This window comes from Vidua macroura, chromosome 2 (genome assembly GCF_024509145.1).
Source record: "Vidua macroura isolate BioBank_ID:100142 chromosome 2, ASM2450914v1, whole genome shotgun sequence".
In the NCBI taxonomy this organism is placed as follows: Eukaryota; Metazoa; Chordata; class Aves; order Passeriformes; family Viduidae; genus Vidua; species Vidua macroura.
The window spans coordinates 21,885,094-21,899,949 of NC_071572.1; positions in this window are offsets into that span (position 1 = coordinate 21,885,094).

The following is a 14,856-nucleotide window of genomic DNA, read 5'->3' on the forward strand; positions in this document are numbered from 1 at the left end:
GAAGATAGTACATTCTTCCACAATTTAGCCCTTAGATAAATTTTTCCTTCTCTATTAAAGAGACAAGCCTTTCAGGCTGATCTAAAAAATAAGTCATTTGGATGAATCTGATCTAGCCATGCAGCAAGGCCATTCTATCCTCGTGGAAGAAAAAAAAAAAAAAAAAAAAAAAAAAAAAAAAAAAAAAAAAAGACTTATCTGTTATATATTATGACAGTTTCAGGTCTTTGGACTATAATAATCACAACTGCTCTGATCAACCTACGGATGGGTGTCCCCAGGAATTTTACCACCAGAATTATGAATGTGATTTATGAGTACTTCTGCATCCTATGGATACAAAAGTTGGTAAGTTGTTTATATGAACATGGGTATCATCACCTTTGTCAGACAGTCCCTAAACACTGTCCAAACCTTCTGGTACTGTTGGAGATATCATAGGAGTGAAGTCTTCATTTGAAAAGGCTGGGCACAGATTACTTCTGCTTTACACACTTCTTTGTCAGATTCTTTCAGAATCACAACATTTAAAGATCTATTTAGATTTTTCAATGTGGTATGATCAAACACATCATTTGATCACAAGATGATTTCTAGAAGAGAATTTGGAGAACACATACATATGTTTTTTTGGTTCCTAGGGGTTGGTCTACATAAGATTATCTGAAATTTATGTCAGCAAAGTATTCCCAAATGAATGATTGTGCAATTTTTGTATAAATGCAGGTAATTTTCTCAGTTTCTGGTGCTGTGGCAGTCTGTAGCAGCCTCATTAGAGCTTAATGTTAGCCTTGTCATTGTTAATAATATCATGTTTTATTCTGTACAGTTTCTACCAAAGTAACTAAATCCACCAAGATCACATTTGCTGGACAGAAAAAAAAAATCTTTGCAAATGTTTTGTTTTCTTGCTTGCAATATGAAAGCAAATGAAAAAACTTATTTGTGATCAATTGTATGAGTTATATTTCTTTTTCCACAGAAGGTAATACATGTTCTGCACTCTAAGGAGCCTTGCCTGGTACTTACTGGATTTTTTTTTGCAGTACTTTGGGAAATTCAAAATGTGTCCTCCATTTGCATTTTAACTTCTCAGTATGAATGCAGTGAAAATGTTACTCTCCTTCGGTTATCTTAACAGTTTTTGCAGTCTAAAGATTTTGAACTGTTCGATGCTCCATGTGTATTAACTGCTTGATTGCAGTGACTGAATTATTTACCAATCAAAAGTACTTTATATTTTTCTACCAGAAGGAAGGATATGTCAGGGCTGAGAGATATTTATTGGAAAGATATTTACCTACTTTTAAATTTAATTAAGACTTTCCTTTAGAAGATACAGATACATATAGTTCAAGATAAATTCTTGCTTCTTATTTTGTTTTTCTTTTTTGAGTTGGGTTTATAATTTCTTAAGGGGACAAGAAGATGGAAAAAAAAAACAGGACAGTTTTAAAGGACATTTCCCATTTCCCAATCCATGTTTCTTTTCTAGGGAAAGGGTCTGCGTGCTTTCCAACTACGCTGAGCTACGCTAAGTTCAGGACAAATGGAATACACAGAAATTCAGAACAAGTTAAAATAATTAAACAGTCTTGCATTAATATTTGAAAACATCTTGCTTGTCTGACAATAAGTCTACCCCTCCTGGTATGGTGATTCTGAGTGCAAAGAGTATGTTTGTTGTTGGGTTAAGGAAAATGTAATCCTATTATATTACTCACATTCTAGGAATCAAAAGTTCAAAGCCGGTCTTGGGGTGACTTTATCATTGTATTGTATCCCCTATCATCTGCTTTATGCCCAGGAATGGGTCCTGTAACTTTAAGCTGGGTCCAAGAGAGAGGGGGAAACTGGGCAAATTCTTTCAGTGGTGTGTGTTCAAACACACACCTACTGTGTTCAGCTATGCTGTGCAGTGGGGAGAGAGTGCATGCTTTGCTTTTAGCCAACTTCTTTTTGTTATCTGAGGCAAGAAGTTTTCCCAGGACTGCATACAGCATTTCTCCATTGACTTCTGTGGCTTCTTCTGGAACTGTTCAGTTCAACTTCAGTCCGAGAACAGACCATCACTGAAGCCAACGAGGATGCCCTGGGACACCACATCCTGGCTCCAGACCTCAGGAGAAGCCGAGCAGAACTCTAAATCCACCAGCTTTCTCCATGGCAAGAAGGTTCAAATATTAACAGTTATTATTTTTCTCCTGTGCCTATGTGCACTCTGCTTGTTAAATAAATAGTTTTTTTTACTTTCCACTAAGAAATTCCTTTCATAGGAGAGGGAGAGATTCATGGGAGAGGGAGTACCAAAACCTGTCTTCTTCAGAGAAGGTGTTCATTCCTGGATGTTTCTTCCTCCTGATTTTGTCTCAAACCTAGACAAAGTCTTTTAAGTTGAAGGCTGCATCTAAATTACTTTGTTTAAACATGTTTTCCAGCAATAAACATTCTCTTTTAACATCTGCTCTTTTGTTGTGTTTGGTATATGTCAGCAATGTACAACACATTCATCCTATGTATAAGGGGGAAGAAAGGTGCTTGCTTCTTTTCTGTCTTGATATTTCCTTTTAATTCGTGTAATATGTAGACTTCATTAACTCTTGGGTTCTTCAGGTAGGAGATCTGATTTCTAGAATACGTCTACCAAATTCTAAATAATTTGCTTGCACAGAATGTCTCTTCATTCCTGATAATTTCTCAGCACTTTCTAGTTAGAGGATTTTCATATTGAAATGGAGCAGACAGAGCTATGCATAATATTCAATGTGTGTACTTACCAGCAACGGTTTTCTGACTTATTCTCAGTTCCTTTCTCAAAAATTTTTCACATTGAATTTTTTTTTTTTTTTTGACTGCTGGGGAAAACTGAGCTGATGTTTTGAGAGATAAGCAACTGTGGCTTTGAATTCTCTAAGTGGTAATATATAATCTAGAGTCCACCACTGTCTACATGTTTAGTGATGACTAACCATGTCTTTAAGGTTGACTTCTTTTAGTGAAAAATATTAATGCCTCCTTGCCCCTAGATTGTTCTCTACACCATCACATGATGACTTACCTCACACAGAAACATCTTCGTTTGGCCTGTCTAAATTAAACTTATCTTAAGTATTGTTTATGATTTTTCAAAGGTCTAGGATAGAAACTTTTCTGCTTCAAATATTCACAATTCCATCTTTCATTTCCTGAATTATTACATTGCAATAGAAACATTGTGAATTCAACACTATATTTTTAGTAATTTACAGACAAGAAATATTAAGTATTATTTTGCTATTGTCAATCACTAAGACATTACATTTAATTTTCTAATTTAGTACAGTAGCAGAGTGAAGTCTGAAATAACTGGCTTTTTAGATCTGTCAGCAAAAAAGACAACAGACAATTACAGACAGGAATTTTAAATTAACAGTATAGACTCATTGCACAATAAAAAAGGGTATTTATTCATCCTACGTAAATAACTAGAAGTATTAAAGCATTATCCAATGCTAAGTAAGACATATTAAAAAGAAAAAAAAATGCCAAGTTATAAGAACCCATATAAAAATTTCTGTACTTTGGGAAACCACCTAACCAATTATTAATTCTGATCAACTGAACTCATAACCTTAGAAGATGTTTTGGCCAAAGATGAAAAGGAGTCTTCATATACAGCGTACTATGCATGCAAGCTTTAACTGAGTTTAGACTGTCTTTCTTATTCCCTACTTTTAAAATCAAAGGTGAGAGCTTGAATACTCAGGCAGAACAGGAATATAAATGAAAAGCAGAAGTCTGTGATATTGAAGCTGATTAACTTGCCCAATAGGATTTCAAATAGGAGAACAATTGAAAAGCCAATTGTGTTGTGTTTTAAAGAAAATAAATAACTTTAGCTGCCTTGGAAGGAATAGAAGCCAGAAGGACATTTCTGAACACAGAAAAAAATTTCATGGTTTATACACAGCAGCAATGTGGACATTCATAGAGGAATTTACTAACTTATGGAGGGCGATGAAAGTGAACAATTTCTCTTGAATGTTCTCAGAGATAAAGATAAGCAGACAAAGAGCAGAACCCTAGATTAAATGGTAATGGTATAAGAGCCTAAAATTAGGAAACACAGGATACACAATACAAAATATTTGATGGTTCTAATGAATTTGTCCTACTTTTAAGAGAAAATTCCCATTCATAAATTACTAAGGAAATTGGAATGCCTAAATTAGTCAAAAAAAATGGAAGACTAGGGCCAAGGTAATCATGGTTCCATAACTTCCATATCCAAAATTTTTTGTTGCTAAACTTGAAAAGACCCAAGCAAAATCAGATATTGAGATGTTTAGAAATTTCTTATACCAATGATAAAGTGAAAACTCAAGATGTTTGGGGTTCAAAGGAATAGATCATGTTTGATATAACTGAATTATCACAGAATTTTTCTTATAGATAGTAGATAGTTACAGCTGCCATACTATTGGGCTATCACAAGAAAAAGGGAAGAGTATATTTGCATTAAAGATATGATTGCTTAACAGATAATTAAGGATAACAATGTCATAAAAAATTAAACATGTAACCTTTAAAAGAATCTATTCTATCTATTTTGTACATTATAAGTCTGTATATGCTATTCTATGTGAGTTACTGAGGACATTGTAGAATGGTGTTGTAGAATGGTGTGTTAAGTATGAAATGGGAAAAATCTTACAGCAAGTCTTGCATTCAGCAAGGGCATTTTAGTAATGAACTAATTTTTGGTAGGCATCAAAAGTTAATCACTGATATAAATTCTGCAATTACAGAATCACAGAACATTCTGAGTTAGAAGGGACTCAAAGAATCATTGAGTCCAGCTCTTAAGTGAATGGCCCATATATGGAGTGAATCCACAATTTCAGTGTTATTAGCACCAAGCTGAGCAGATCTCAGTGACATTGCTTAGCCCAAATTTATTAGGATCTTGACCTGTATGCTTGATGTAAATACTTAAGGTAGTTGGTAATGTGTGCAGGTTTGCATATATGTAGATCAATAATTTAATTCTAATTTTAATAGGCTTCTAGAAAATGTGAATTTTACATATATTTTATCACAAAACAATAAGTTAGCTTAGACCAGCTGAACTTTAGTTCAGCTAAATAAGCTGTGAGATTGAAGGTATGAAACAGATATTAACTTGGGCCTCCCTAGGGAGCAAAATTTAGCAGGAAGAGCTTGAGTAATAAGTAGCAAATCAATTTAACTATTGCTTTGTTTAGATTGAAATAAGATTATTATATCTCACTATTTTATTTAAATTAATATTATTACTAGGATAAGTTGACAAAAAACTGACTGAATTCCTCTATGTCTAAAATTTTTCTTATGATGGAAGCTTCCCTCTGCAGACCTTGAAATTCTGCTTAAAAGGCAATAAAATTTTTGATCCAGAAAGCAGTTTTTCTGTCTTTAAAGTAATCCATACTTTTAAAATGTTTCTATCTACTTTTCCTCTCTTAAACTTGTTCCTTTTCTTGTTTGTGCAAGACAAACAGTTTTTTTCGCTGTACCGAATGACTCTGCCATGTTGTAGCTATATTTCTTTATTCTTTATTTCCTCACTGTGCTGTGTGATGAAGTTGTTGAACAACACTCAGTTCATCTGTTACTGTGAAAGACTTAGTCTTCAGGAAAAAAATTGCTTGAGGTCTAGTGATTTGCAAGATCATGATCAACAGAAATGGAGGTCTGCAGGAATTTGATGTTGAGGCATTAGATGACATTGCTATATGTACAATTTTAATGTTTGTATATACATAAATATACATAGATATTTATATTTACAGAAATTCTCTGGGTTGTATATATATATATATATATGTATGTATGTATGTATGTATGTATGTATGTATATATATATATTTGGTGGGACAACTGGTGCTGGTGTACTTGACCGAATAAATGAAATTAAAAATTATTTAATTAAACTGAGATATAAAAATTCATGGATCTATAAATTATGTGTTTAAAATGCACATAGTCATTTGGGGAAACAATTAACAAAGCTTAGAATTTTAAATATCTTTGAAAAACAAGTAATGCCATGGATCACATATTGCTAGATACTGAAAACATTGCAGGACTCTTTGATAAATGCTTCTGTGCAGCATCTGAATCAAACAGAGATGAGTATAGATTCAATATAGTGCTGTAGCAAAGAAGTGAAGACATTGTGGCTAAAATTTACAAACTAACATGTCCATATAATGTATGCCAAAGATCTTAAAAGAGCATCTGAGAATTCTCTGAAACTCTAACGTGAATAATTAATAGAGCGTGAAAATTGAAAGAAATGCTAAAGAATAAGGTACAGGGGGCGACCCTAGGAATTATACAGCAGCTGAAATGCAACATTAGTTCTTTATATGTGTGTGTATATATATATATATATATTATATCCTAAAATATAATTGCCATGCATTTTAAGTGAAGTCACAGATTTTTTACTTTTTTGCATTGTGTCTCAGTCACCATTGGCACACATTGCCTAGAGACCCTGTGGAAGCTATCTTTGGAGACTTTCATGACCTGACTTGGCAAAGATCTGAGCAACTGATCTGAATTCAGCATTGACCATGGTTCAGGGAGAAGTTTAGTCACAGAGAGTAGCTTAAGGATTGCTCACCCTTTCTCCCTACTTACCTGCTAATTTGTAGAAAATTCTAGGGCAGAAGGACATTTGTCGTGGTGCTTTTCTGGTGAGGAATTACTCAGGTTTGAGGGAAACCTATGAAATTTGAAATTTTACTCATGAAATTTGGAGGAAAGTTTTTATTCACCATATTAAAAAGCAACAACATGGCTAAAACTGTGACACTGATAAAGAAACAGAGAAGAAATTGTTAATCTGTTCACATGAATGGTTCTGTAGCAAATGAGTACATAAGTGAAGCAGGAGATGGGTGCATACAGCATCTCTCTCTTTTGCTCTTACAGTAGGAGTCCTAATCATGGTGCAAATCTTTCATTTTAAAAACAGAAATCTCTTCTGCTTAATCTTTGAAAAGAGCTATTGTACTCTTTTTTAAAGCATGTCTGTTTGGGGTCCTGCCCCTTTTTTCTTGATGGACTACACATCCAATTATGTTGTAATTAAAAGAGCTAGAAATATGCTTTGAACCCCTCTGGGATGATTTTAATCTTCCACTCCAGGTTCAGTTTAGCAGTTCATATCCAAGATGTATTCTGGTCATCTTTGCTTATGTGGCTCAAAAGCCTCTTTGAGTAATCATGTACTTAACTGCCAAAGTCTCTGTGAGGCATAAAACTCTCTCCTCTTTCCCCTGCTGGTGTTGGTAGTGTGCACACATGTGTATGTGTTTGTCAAGATGAAATATTCCACTTGGGAGAAGCTTTCTGAATCACCCTGGTGTTGAGCAGTCATATGTATGGCAGTAGCTTGATGGAATAAATGCACTCATTTAGATGAGGCACAATTGTCTCATTTGTACACCTTCGTCTAAAATAGGTTTGTGTGACTCAGTTTCAGGTCCCCTTTCTGAGATACAGTACAGCAGGAAATCAGCTCCTGTATTTTCCTTTTGTGCATCTGGTTTTAAGAGTAAAGAACTTATTTCTTGCAAATGCTGTTGTGTGTGCCTGTTCACAGATATCATTCACATTCTGGGAAGTGTCTTCAGAGATCCATAATCATAATTTGTTCTGCTATTTGGATTGCTCATACAATGCAGTTTCTGATTTGCATGCAAAAGTTATATAGCAATATCCCTTTATGCATTGTTATCATTACTGGACTGCTTTGGTTTGGAGCATGAAAAATAGAATTACTTTGCTCAGACTTGAGCCAACGGTTTGGTAAAAGACATTGTCTAAATCCTGATTAAGAAGAATAAGTGAACACCATAAGGAAGTCCAAGTGTTCAAGGCAGTGAGATAAATCTTCCATTTCTCCTCAGTAACAAAAATATATTTGCTACCACTCTTTATTAACTCAAGGCAGAGATGATACTGGCTTATTAATACACACTGAGAATTCGTGCAGATGACACAGTTTTCCTTTCATGGTTAAAAATGTTTTCTTCAATTTCAATAGCCCTTACTGTGTCAAAAAATATATTTTTAAGTTGTGCATATCTGTAAATCTTATGTATTATTTATGCTGCTCTTACCATAAATACTAGCTTGGTACGAATGCATATCCACTTAAAATATAATTTTTTCATCCCAAAACAGAGATATGTAATTTTAATTGCATTCTTGTTGTCTTTGCTGAGATCAATAGCAGTCTTAATTTACTAACAGAGAGCTTTAAAAGACTTATCACAAAAATTAAGTAACACAAATCAATATGAATTAGTAATTAATTGCTTGTTCTAGGCAACACTAACCATGGTTTTAATTCATTGAAATGTCTTTCAAATTCATGAAGAAAAAATTGTTCTATTCTGTTTATTTTGTGTATGTACATAATGCTACACATAGGGGGAGGGCTACCAAACTCCATTCCCTACCGTAAATCTTGTGGTTTTATGTGCTTAAGGATATGAGGCAGCATTAGTAATAGAAAATTGTAGTCTCCCCTTTTCTTCATCAGTGTGTGATAATTCACATAAATAATAGAGAATTACAGAGGGATTTAATATAGTTCCAGAATATTGTTTGTAAGAAATAATCTTCTGGAGGAAACTATTGCGTAGTTGGTCTATATGCAGGATGAGATAAAGGTAGTGTTTATCATATTTTCTCAGTTCCCATCTCAATAGAATTGGTATTGAATCTTGCCTCAAACTAAGAGCTTTTCAGGAAAGGAGTCATTACACAGATTCCAATCAGTCATCCCATTGTAAATCTGGATTGCCTCTATTGAACTCACCGGCGTAACTGTGGAATTACTGCAGTGTAATTTGGCACATGCAGTATAACAAGATAAAAACCCCAGTGGCGTGATACAAATATATATATATATACATAAAAAAGTCATAATTCTTTCCGCAATGCATTTAGCAAGTCTGTGTAAAGTTCTTTGCAAAGAAGTGTGCCAGAGAAGCAGTTTAACTGGTATGCACAATGTTCCAAGCTACAACTGCAGGAGCTGATTTTTTTGCAGCTGCTTGTGCTATCTGCTCACAGTAGGCAGAAGTATAGAGAGTCTGAGAATGTCTTTAAGAAATTCAGGATGTAATGACAAAAGTGCTTGTGTGCAAATATTCTGTAAATAATTTTAAATGGTATAATCAGGTAAAATTGTCCAAAAGCTGCTCTTCAGTTTTTTTCATAAATCTATTTCTGAACATGAAATATTTGCTTTTACCATCAACAAAACTGAAAAACACTATGATAAACTCTAAAGATTTCATAGATTACATTTTTCTTTCAAGAAATGAACATTTCCTTATTGATTTTTGAGTTTATATACTCAAGACAGACATAGTTGTGTGATAGGATATAAATATTATTCACATGGATCAGGATGACTACAATGCTGAGGACAGACAAAATTGAAAGTGATTTATACAGCTTATCCTTGGATTGTGCTTCTATAAACTTCTCCTTTTGCCAGGACAGTATTTCCTTTAGCTTTGGGAATCCTGCCTTAAAATCAAGGGAGAAAAGATACCATAAATATATGTACATGAACATTCTGGGGAAAAAATTGCACAGTTCTTATGAAGTTAACTCTAGCTACAGTGATATAAAGCTTTTTACTAATTCTTTAACTATAAAAGCTGATGAACCCCACTAGACAACCTAAAGTCACTACACCAAAAATAAATAAATTCTAGAACATTTAGAAACCATTAAATATGGTTCTCACAGTCTTGAAATCTGCTGTTTGTTACCTCCTGCCCCTGTGCCAAATGCAAATATGCACAATGTTGTGGCCAGTAGCCAGTATCCCAAACAACTATCCACTTGTTAAATTACATGTGGCATTTTGTAACTGATAGGCTTGTCTCCCCAGTCTGCTTCTAGGAATCTGTCCAACAAAATATGTATTAAATAAGAAAATATTGTATATTGTGTTCTAAACACAGTGCTCTTCAGAACAGGGGAAGGAGTATAAATGAAAGAATTGAAAAATATTCTGCTGTGTTGTACATGAAGCTGGTTGTACATTCCAACTGAAGGAGAATTAAGCAGCACCTTATTTCATGATCCTTGTTTAAAATGAAAGATTTCTTTTCATTCAATTTACAGTGCATGTCTCCACTCTCCTATCATCATTAAGCACTTTATACAAGTATTTAAGAATAAAGTCTGCTTTTATTGCAAGGATACGGGGGCTTGCTTCTAGCTAACATTTACTTCAGTATACTGTTTGACAGAAGCTAATGGAATCAGCTTTTGCATTTTGAAGTGGTTTACTTTTTTAGAGGAAAAAAACCCCAAAATACTCCTTTATACTAAGATTTATAATACCCCTGAGTGGTTGTTCAGTTTTCTCCTATTTGAAATTATTGAAATTTTGAAATCAAGAGAAAGACTGTATTTTTTTTTAAATTTCCTGGTTTTTTTGTTTGCTTGCTGTCCACTGGCAATAACGAAGATTTTGGGGGGCTGCTAAAGAGTTAAAACTGTTATGAATAATTACTTTTAAAATTTGCATCACCCTTCAAACTAAAATATAATATTTCAACTAAATCAAATATATCAAGAGTAATTGGTTTACTCAAGCATTTTTCTCTGATCATCTTGATGGTCTGGAAAAAAGCAAGCTAATGAGAGAGACAAAAACCTTCACTCCAATCGCTGATAGATGTTTAAAAAGATTGCATCTGAACTTTGTAGATAATGGTGCTTTTTCTTTAACAAGCCTAAGCTTTGTTAGACTGTCTATAGTAAAATAGACTGATATTTAATTGCTTTGCATGTAGACCAAGACTGTGGAGAAACTTTGCATCTCCTGAAGTTAAATGTGGTGCAGTTGATGCATCATTAGAGATAGAAATTTGCAGACTGATAGTGCAGATACTGTTGTCCTTGAAAACAGTTTTAAGGTTTTAAGGCAAAAAGGTTGGGTTTGATGGGGCTGGCTTTAATTCCTTGGTTTTTATTATTACATTACATTATAGATAGATAGATAGATAGATAGATAGATAGATAGATAGATAGATAGATAGATAGATAGATATTTAATGCCATGCTATACAAACAAGATACGGAATAACCTAAAACTGTTTTAGAATTTGCTCCAGCCTGCACTTGTTATCCTCAGACAAAAGTGGCATGGCTTATGCCTATTCCCTTATGCCTATTATACTCATAACACTGAGAAGAAGACCCTTCATATGGCTAATAATATCATGAATAATTAACATACTGCAAACCCACACCCTAACCTGCCACTTCAAACGTGCTTTTTTTCCTAAAGTTGGTTTAATAATACATTCTAGACGCATGGTTTTGGCCATATTTCCTATGACAGATTCAATGGCTCATTTGCAAACATATTTAATAATGCATTCCAACACAGCAATCAGCCATGTTTTCTGTCACAGACTCAATGGCTTAATTGCAGTCACTTTTTAAAGCATCATTTTGTCTACGTATTGCAGTCTGTGTACAATAAAGAAGATCATAATGTCCTACAATACATCTCCAGGAAAAGAAAGCCCACTTACTGCATAAATTCACTCCATAAAATGGATTATAAAGAAGTTACTACTATGCCTTTCTTTAGAATTTTCATTTTTATGCTGCTTTATAACAGTAGCTTACAAATTTTCTTACAATTCTTTAAAAGATACTGATAAATACAAGCTTACCTAACATACAGAAACAAGACAAACATCTTTCTGAAAATGCTGTGTCATGATGTGCTCTTGCCCACTGAAGCAATCGTTAATTGCAATGAACAATACTTGGGAGATAACTTTATTGCCATGCACAAGTTGATTTATTTCAAATAAATTCTTTTCTGACAAAACAAACATATTTCAAAACCTTTTTAAAAATAAAAGACTATGTCTGAAAATATATAGGTTTCTGAGGAATCCTGGAGCTGTCACAAATCACTACCATGGCTGCTGGGATGTAGTGGAGTAAAGTGAGTCTCTGGCTTCAGACAGAAATTCTAACTTTTTCACATGTAATTTTTCTTGGAAATTGAAAAAAAAATATTTTTGCTTTCACAAGTATGATTTTTAATACTATTTTAATCCATATAATTCTCAAGGCAAGTGCAAGTGTTCATATTAATTGAAAAACTGAGCATGCAAGCTAAAGAATATCAAATGTAAAGGATAAATGTTTTGCTGATGACCAGTTGAGTGTAAGATGGTGAATTTCTGTGAACAGCTGTACTGAGACACAACATCATGGAGTTTGCTCTCCATCCTCTTCTTTGTTGAAAGGAGAATATTCGAGGCAAAGGCAAGGAAGAGTGTCCCACTTTTCTGTGCCTTTCTGTACTGTGGAAACTGCTCTCTGTCATGACAGCATAAATATGATTTTAGTGAACAAATATGCACACAGCTGCTGTTCAGAAAGCATGTTAATTTTAAGTGACAGGATCATAAAAATTGTCCATTTTTTTGCAAACTAAAGCTTAACAATCTCACTTTCTTTGTTCTTAACAGGAACTGAATGTCATAAATTGAATGGTTTTGCTATCTTAACTAACATTCAGTTCATTCAAACACCTCCATGTAGAAGATTATATTCTGGATGGAACCACAATAGGACAATGATCTTGGACAAATTTACATATCAACCAAGTTAAAGATCAAATAGACATAAGGTTGGCGACCTGTGATATCTTCTGACTAATTGTAAGGGATACAAGGATACAGATTTTATTTTCTTAAAAACAGTCCTGAACACCTTTTTTTTTTAGAAATTGTTCAGTATTGCTATCAGTTTTTTACTGAACAAGCCATATTTAAGTGTAATGAAACTCGAATTTTCATAGCTTATTTTGAGGATATAGTTTGTGTTTGACAAATTATGTATAAGTGTATGTGAGTGTGTGAGGAAAGGGACAAACTAAAAATGCTAATATTTCCACTAAAATTCATATATTCTTTTTCATCTGCCTCTTTATACTTAAAAGTTTTTCATTTTCAGTTCCAGTATGGAGCAGATATTTTTTAATGATAAATGAATCAATTTATGGAAGACAGTATAAAAGGAGATTTATATTTTATGAAATTATGTTGTTTCAGTCATCTCTTTTCTTCTGCCTGAAATATTGTAAAAACGCATGGATGCTGACTGCTGTAAGTGAAACTATTGTTTTCTGACATGTTTCATATGAGTCATTTAAATTACAGTATTAAATAATTACATTTGTTTATTTTCTACATGTGGTATGATTTAAAAAAACCCAAGAATGAAATGTCTTTGTTTGGGTGGTGTTTACTTTTTCCATATTGAGAAGTTTTTTTTCCATTGAGCATCTTCTTTTCCTGCTAAAATAATACCCAGTTTAATGAATGTTTTCTCTCTCAGCTAAAAAAAATCTGCATTTTTGGACCTGATCCAGAAAGAAGTAAAGTAAATTAAAATCTTTCCATTTGTTTCAGAGGGCTTTGAGTCAAGCTTTTAGCTAAGCAGCAGTTTTGTACTTCTAATCAGTATAAATCACTCTTTTGAATGATATGCATTTTCCTGTACTATACAGCTACTGTATATAAATTTGTATTGAATATCAACATGTCTCCTTACAGGTGACATCCTGTTTCAGTATATGTGCCTGATCTGAACACAGCTTATAATAGGGATAATTGTTAAATATCATGACTAATTTGACTACAGTAAAAAACAAAGTCATCAAAGCAGAGATGCTAAATAATACAATTTCCAGAAAGCATTGCAATCTATTCCTGTAAAAAGCCATGATGAAAATGAAATATCTCAAATACAAACTCAGATGATTTATGCCATATGTAGCCTTTAATATACTGTCAGGAGAAATTAAAAATGTAATGCCATTTGCAGTCAACTGTACAGTTCTACCATTAGAAACACAGTTGAGGTTATAAATAGGTGATTTTACACAAAGTAAATACTATATGTAAAACAGCAGTTTAAGTTTCCTGCCATCAAAAATGGTCCTTATATACAGTACCTCAGGCAGAAATTTTAAAATGGGAGAGTAATGCACTCGAAGGGGTAACAATATCTGCATTCTTAACAGTATATCCTGCAGAAGAACTTTCTGTTATCATGGTGCTAATAACACTGTTGATCTCAAAATGGTGTACTGCCTTGAATGATCCTAAATCTGGCTGGTTGTTGGTGCAACGTTCCGTTGGGCAAGAGTATCTAGTGGTACTTTTGCTAGCACAGAATTTTTGCCAGATTACCATAGTGCTAATCTCCAGAAATAGGGGAATGGTTGAGTCTCACATTATACATATGGCCTCATTCTGATGCAGTTCTTTTGAGATGCTATATTTCTTCCCTTCTGCTCTTGCATATGGGTTGCTTTCCTCTTCCCATGTCACATTTCTTTAGTATCCTCTCCAATTTTTTGGCATGAAATTGCATAGATCTTAGAAAATGCACTGCCTTTATTGCAAGTTTCAGTCTTTTTTCTAATAAAAATACATCAGATCTTATATATCAAGCTATTAATCTTTTCTACTCCCTGAAATTAATATTGTATTAGTCTCAAACAATGGCATGCAGATGGCATGCAGAACATTCTTCTCTCCAGCACATTAGGGCCTAGGAAATAAACTTTCCTGTATTTGCTTGATAGAGCTAAATAGCAATTTTCTTTTAAAAATCAATGACCAATGTAATTTTAACTTTTAAGGGTGCTTCTGAAATTCTGAAAGACCTTGCAGAAAATCCATACTTATTTTTTAACCTACTTGGTGGTAAATAAAATAATGTAATTCAGCTGATTTAAGAGTGACATTTGAC